This window comes from Helianthus annuus, chromosome 12 (assembly GCF_002127325.2).
Source record: "Helianthus annuus cultivar XRQ/B chromosome 12, HanXRQr2.0-SUNRISE, whole genome shotgun sequence".
Taxonomy (NCBI): domain Eukaryota; kingdom Viridiplantae; phylum Streptophyta; class Magnoliopsida; order Asterales; family Asteraceae; genus Helianthus; species Helianthus annuus.
This window is the reverse complement of record NC_035444.2, coordinates 50,891,471-50,899,074: the sequence shown is the minus strand read 5'-3', so window position 1 is coordinate 50,899,074 and position 7,604 is coordinate 50,891,471. Positions and strand designations below refer to the sequence as shown.

At 42.0% G+C, this 7,604-nt stretch overlaps 1 non-coding gene across 1 annotated transcript; it reads right to left on the bottom strand.

The window, feature by feature from the left end:
* Window positions 1-1,200: 1,200 nt before the first annotated feature.
* LOC118485349 lies at window positions 1,201-1,306 on the bottom strand. The gene has a single exon (XR_004875649.1). It is a non-coding gene; the product is annotated as a small nucleolar RNA R71 (small nucleolar RNA).
* Between the last annotated feature and the right edge of the window lie 6,298 nt (window positions 1,307-7,604).

The window sequence follows — 7,604 nt, the reverse complement described above, 5'->3', positions numbered from 1 at the left end:
CAAACAGAATTTTGTTAAGGGAAAACACAATCAACGGTTCACCAACAACACCAATCACACCGATTACACCACTTCGATACATGGATCCACCACCACCACCACCCACTATGGGTGAATCCACCTCATCATTTATACCAACATCCACTCAACCTTCACCAAATACCACCATTCCACCAAATACTACCGAACCCACCATACTTCAAAATGTCACATCAACCAACACCACACAGCCCATTACTACCCAAGAAGAACCAACCATTACATTTAACCCTTCCACTACTATACCACCATTATCCCATTTCTTCCCGGGTGCGGGTCCGTCATATTCAAGCCATACCATAGCACCAATTTCGTCCATTGTCCATGCTACACCGTTTCGACCATCAAACCAGTCGGGTTTCCAATACTCGACTCTTCCATTTGGGCAATCGTCGGGAATTCAAGGAGATGGGTATGATGAAGGATTTGAGGAGTTCGAGGGTTATGATGAAGATGGGTATGCTTATGGGGGTTATGGTGATCAAGGAGAATTCGGTTATGTGCAAAGTCAATCTCAAGGAATGGCAAGTGTCGGTGGAATGCCACAACAACAACAACTCATACCACAAAACATTCGGCCAAGACCACAAGGGCCACAAATGCAACGCCCTATACCATTGCAACAAGTCCGGCCGCAAAACGTGCAACCACAATTCCAAAGACCACCTCAACGCCCACCGATGCCACAATAACAGTTTCAACAACTAATTGCACCACAAGGGCAAGTACCAAGGCCAATGGGTCCTATTCCTCCAAGAGGTAGGTTCGGTGTACCAAGGAGGCACCTTAGAGAAAATGTGAGAGGCATCGAAGCGCATTTTAGGCCGGTAATCACTCATAACCCTTCACCGGTAGTCATTCCTCACAATGATCAAGGGAGGACATTTGAAGTGAGGACCAATTCTTTGCAAAGTTTGCCAAAATATAAGGGGTTAGCAACGGAGGAGCCTTACTTTCATTTGGAGGCTTATGACTCGATTTGTAACACTCTTGGGAGTCAAGGGTTCTCAGCCGACGATATTAAATTGGTATTATTCCAATTTTCTTTGGAAGATAAGGCGAAAAAATGGTTCTACACATTACCTTCAGCATCCATATATACATGGGGGGAAATGCAACAAACTTTCTTGGATGAGTTTTACACCGCCCAAAAGACCAACGATGCAAGAAAGGGGTTGAGAAGCTTCCAACAACAACATGGTGAGATGTTTCATGAGGCATTTGAGCGTTTCAATATGATGATCAAAAATTGCCCTCACCATGGATTCGAATTGTGGGAATTAATGAATGCCTTTCATGAGGGGTCGAGTGCCGAAGATGCTCGTGATTTAATGTCCATCACCGGTGGGACTTTTGGTACAAATTACGAGAACGATGATTGGGAGTTTTTGGAGAGCATGGCAACTACATCAAAGAGAAAAGCTCAAGCATCAAGGAGAGCACGACCGGCCATTGCCCGACCTCAAGTGCACGCAATAGATGACGGTAATGTTCAAAATTCTAGCCAAATTTATGATGTTTGTGCATTGTGTAATGAAATAGGTCATGCGGCTGAAAATTGCCAAGGAATGGTGGAAGGGAAATATGAAGACGTTCATGCCGTTCAAGGTCAAGGAGGGGGTGGTAGAAATTTCAACATGAATTCTAACACTTACCACCCCGGGTTGAGAAACCACCCGAATTTTCGTTATGGGAACCCTTCGAATCAATCAAACCCGAATTTTCAAGGTAGCCAAGGAAACTATGGTTCGCGCCAACCTTATAATAACCAAAGTGGATATCAAGGGGGAACAACCAAGGATACCAAAGGCAATATCGATCGGGACAAGAACAAGGGGGGTCCTCGGGTGGAAACGAAATGATGGAAATGTTGAAGAGCATGCAAGCGGAAATGCAAAAGAGGAATCAAATGGATGACGCTCGCATACAAAAGGATGAGGCCCGAGGCAAAGCGATTCAAACCTTGACCACCCAAATGGGTCAACTTGCAACCGAAGTGTCCGAATTGAAGAAAAACAAAGGTCAATTACCAAGCGACACTAAGGTAAACCCGTCTCATGGTACTTCAAGAGGTAATAATGTTAACATTCACCATGTAAGTGTTTTGAGAAGTGGGAAAGAGTACAAAACCAATCCTCACCGGATTTGGTTAATGGGGTGGTTGAGGATATAACGGGTCAAGAAAGTGAGGAAGAAAATGAACCACCTATTGTTTCTTCTAAAAAACCCAATTTTGAAAAACCCGAAGTTAATAAAGAAAAATAAAAAGTAAATGAGGGTGAGGGATCTAGTGAAGTACCATTTCCCTCGGCTTTATTAGATCCGGGTAGAAAAAAATTTATTTCAAAACGGGGTCCTCAAAAAGAGGAAATGTGGGAGGTTTTTAAACAAGTTAAAATTAATCTTCCTTTACTTGAAGCTATCAAACAGGTACCCGCTTACGCTAAGTTTCTAAAAGAATTGTGTACTCAAAAGAGGCAACAAAAAGTGCCTAAATTGGTAGACTTAACGGAGCGGGTAAGTGCGGTATTGAAAGGAGACCTTCCTCCTAAGTTACAAGATCCGGGAACGCCCTTAATAAACATCCAAGTTGGAAATTTTCAAACCACAAGGGCGTTATTGGATCTTGGAGCCGGAGTAAGTATCCTACCGGGGGGGGGGGTTATACGACCAATACGATTTTGGTCCATTGAAGCGAGTTGAGACAACGGTTGTATTAGACGACTTGTCTCATAAACTTCCCCGGGGTATCGTACGGGATGTGATAGTTAAAGTTGATGAATTTTATTATCCCGTTAATTTCCTTGTGCTAGATTACTCATCCGCGGACCCAATTCAACAACAAAATGTTATTTTGGGTCGGCCATTTTTGAACACCGCGCATGCTATTATTGATTGTCGATATGGTACGGTTGACATGACATTCGGTAATAGAAAGATGAGATTAAATGTTTTTACTAACGGTACTAATGTGTATGGTGATGAGTGTTTCTTAGCAGATTTCATAGATGGTTATGACCCGAAGGAGTTCGAAGAAGAAATTTTGGGTTCTTGTGTTTGTGATGTGTCTTTGCAGGTGCATGCATGTGAGTTGGAGATGGAAGAGAAAGAGCAAGAGGCTTTTGCGGTGAAAGAAGGAAGACCGCCATGGACCCATCAAACGGACTCCTTACCGGTAGAAATCGATTCGGGTACAAAGCCTTCCTTGGAAAGTCCACCAGGTGTGGAATTGAAGGAGCTACCAAAACATCTTAAGTATGCATTTTTAGGGGAGAATGACACTCTACCGGTGATCATTGCTTCCAACTTGGAGGTAGCTCAAGAGGAAGAGTTGATACGGGTGTTGAAGGTTCACAAGGCAGCAATTGGGTGGACGATAGCCGATTTAAAAGGTATTAGTCCATCCATTGTGATGCATAAAATCATTACAAGTGAGGATGCAAAGCCGACCCGTGAAACACAAAGGAGGTTGAACCCAAACTTGAGAGAGGTGGTAAAGAAAGAAGTTATCAAGTGGTTGGATGGGGGATCATTTATCCCATTTCGGATAGTGCATGGGTAAGTCCGACTCAGGTAGTGCCTAAAAAATCCGGCATCCAGGTAGTGAAAGATGAGCAAGGTGAGCAAATCGCCACCCGCCCGGTAACCGGGTGGCGAGTGTGTATTGATTATAGAAAACTAAATGCTGCTACCTCTAAAGACCATTTCCCGTTACCCTTCATTGACCAAATAATTGAAAAACTTTCCGGTCAAAAATATTATTGTTTTTTGGATGGGTACTCGGGATACAACCAAATTGCTATTCACCCGGACGACCAACACAAAACTACGTTTACATGTCCATATGGTACATTTGCTTTTCGGCGAATGCCATTTGGATTATGTAACGCCCCGGCCACATTCCAAAGATTATGATGAGTATATTTTCGGACATGGTCGGGGAATCTCTTGAAGTGTTTATGGATGATTTTTCCATTTTTGGTCCAAGTTTTGAATCTTGTCTTAATGAATTAGAAAAAGTTTTAAAAAGATGTGTTGAGACAAACTTGGTACTAAGTTGGGAAAAGAGCCATTTTATGGTTCAAGAGGGTATTGTGTTGGGACATGTGATATCGGACCAGGGAATGGAGGTAGACAAGGCAAAGATTCGGGTAATTTCATCTCTACCCCCACCAAAGAATGTTAAGGGGGTAAGATCATTTTTGGGACATGCGGGGTTTTATCGAAGGTTTATTAAAGGCTTTAGTGTAATTACAAAACCTTTATGTAACTTGTTATTGAAAGATGTTCCATTTGATTTTACTGACGAATGTTTGCAAGCGTTTCATGTTTTGAAGGAACAGTTGGTGAAGGCTCCTATCTTGCAACCACCGGATTGGTCAAAGCCGTTCGAGATTATGTGCGATGCTAGCGACACGACCATTGGAGCGGTTTTGGGTCAAAGGGTCGATAAGAAACCGGTGGTGATATACTATGCAAGCAAAACTTTATCCGAGGCGCAACTCAACTACACCACAACCGAGAAAGAATTATTAGCGGTGGTGTATGCTTTGGACAAGTTTAGATCTTACATTTGGGGGAGCAAGGTGATAGTGTATTCGGATCATAGTGCGGTCCGATATTTGATGGAAAAGAAGGATGCGAAGCCCCGGTTGATTCGTTGGGTGCTTTTGTTACAAGAATCTGATCTTGAAATTCGGTACAAAAAGGGATGTGAAAATGTTGTTGCGGATCATTTGTCCCGAATTCCTTTGGAAGGTGTTGATGACCCAAGTGAAATCAATGAACGGTTCCCCGATGAACATTTGTTGGCCGTCTCTACTTTTGTTGCACCTTGGTATGCCCATTACGTGAACTATTTGGCCAAGGGTGCAATTCCAAATCATTGGATTAAGAAGAGACGACAACAATTTCTTAGTCAAGTGAAGCAATATATATGGGATGAACCGGACTTGTTCAAAATCGGGCCCGATCAAGTGATACGAAGATGTGTTCCCGAAACTGAAGTCTTAGAGATTTTGACCCATGCTCATTCACCGGCATGTGGAGGGCATTTTAGTGGGAACAAGACGGGTTATCGGGTGTTATCTAGTGGGTTTTATTGGCCCACGATTTTCAAGGATTCTTGCGAGTATGCCCGGAATTGCATCAATTGTCAAAGAGTGGGAAGCATTTCGAAACGGGATGAAATGTCGTTACAACCGATCTTGGTAGTGGAGGTATTTGATGTTTGGGGAATAGACTTCATGGGTCCTTTCCCAAACTCAAATGGGTTTTTGTACATATTAGTTGCGGTTGATTACGTGTCGAAATGGATTGAAGCTATCGCCACAAGGACCAACGATCATTCCGTTGTATGTAAGTTTGTGCAATCCAATATTTTTGCTCGTTTTGGTGTGCCTAGGGTGATAATAAGTGATGGTGGTTCACATTTTAAAAACTTCAATTTTGGAAAATTACTAAAAAGATATAATGTGAACCACCGTGTTGCTACACCATATCACCCACAAACGAGTGGTCAAGTGGAAGTATCTAACCGACAAATTAAAGAAATATTAATGAAGACGGTAAGAACGGATTGGAAAGATTGGTCAAGCAAGCTTGATGATGCGTTGTGGGCTTACCGAACGGCCTACAAAACTCCACTTGATACCACTCCTTATCTAATGGTTTACGGGAAAGGATGTCATTTGCCTATGGAGTTGGCACATCGGGCATATTGGGCAATTAAAACGGTGAACGCAAACTATGATGAAGCGGGTCAGGCGAGAAAGCTTCAATTGAATGAAATTGAGGAAATAAAGGATCAAGCTTATGAGTGTGCATCCGCATATAAAGACAAACTGAAAAAAGTTCATGACGCGAAGATAAGGAAAAAGAACTTTGAAGTGGGTCAAAAAGTGTGGTTGTATAATTCAAGATTGAAGATGTTCGCGGGGAAACTCAAAAGCAAGTGGATGGGCCCTTACGTTGTCCGATGAGTGGGAAGGTTCGGTGATGTTGATATTCAAGATGAACAAACAAATAAGCAACAAACGGTGAATGGGCATCGACTCAAACCATACTTGGAAGGTAATGATATCAACAATCTTGAGCTCGGCAAAGTGGGGTACATTTTACACCCGGTGGATGACGAAGAAACGTGAAAGAGGCCCAGGTTTGGTGTTTGTAAATATTTAGTTTAGTTTATTTCGCTTTGAATAAGTCCGTTTAAACCGGTGTTCGAAACAAGTGTGGGGAAATTTTTACGGATTTCCTGAACATAGTGTTGAGGACAACACGGGTTTTTAACGGGGGGTAGGATAATAATTTTCATGTTTTCATAAATTATAAAAACACATAAAAATTAAAAATTATAAAAGTTAAAAAAAAATTTGTGAAATTGCCCAGCTCTAGCCGTAACCTACGGCTGGGAGGCGTAGGTTACGGCTCCATGTAACAAAAAGAAGCTTTACGGTCCCTGGCTTTTGTCTTACGGTTACCCATTTTTGCCCAGATCCAGCCGTAGCCTACGGCTGGGAGCCGTAGGTTACGACTCGCACTGAAAATGTCCCTTCTTTTGTCGGCGTTTTACATAAAAAAAAACCGAAAATAATAATAATAATAAACATTTTAATAAAAACAAAACCCAAATTTCCCCCATCCACTCCTTTTCATCCATTAACCCTAACCACATCTTCCAATTCCTTTTCTTCTTCTTCTCCAAAGAACCCTAAACCTCCATTACTCCCTAACCTTCATATCTTCATAACTCTCTCAAATCAAGTCCGATTTCAGTGATTCTTGGGTCCATTTTGGGTGAAATTTCACAAGGAATTTAGATTTACTCTTGAATCTTGAAGATTCCTTTGTTTTGGGGTCGGATTTGAGCCTAGGGGGTGTCGAAAATTTGGGGCTTTTTGTGGGTTTTTGTGTGAACTTCAAGTTTTTGTGATTCTCATCTTCTACAACACCAAGGTATGCAATTTCTTGTCATTCTTTGATGTACATTGAGGTTTGTAAGTTTTCATCTTTGTTTTTGCTTACACACTTGCTAGTATATGATAGATGATAGGATTTTGTGAACCATTGAATGATATGGGTACTAATGTGTTTGATGTCTAGTGAAAATTTTGAGAAAAATTCTGATTTATAAGGACATCATGCCGAATTTTGTTTGAAAGAATGAATTTTTGGTTTTTGTACATTAGCACCCATAACATAAAGCAAGTGTGGGGAAGATTGGGTAGAAATACTAACTTGATTTGTTTGTGTGATTTTTGAATGTGTGTAGGCATGGTGACGAAAAAGGGGAAAGGAATTGCAAGTTCTTCGAATGCACCTCAAGGGGATGATGCGCAACAAAAGAGGAGGAGATTGACCCGGGTTGGTGACCCGGACTCGGAGGAGGATGCACCTCCAAGGGGTCCGAAGCCGGATTGGACATCCGGTTCATTGTTAGACCAACCCGCGGAATGGGGAGAAGATCTATTTCATGAACAAATGAACAATTTGAAACAAAGAGGTGAAGCTTTTATTTGTGAAAAGGAGATTCGGGAGGTTGATTTCGGGCCATTCGGGATCAC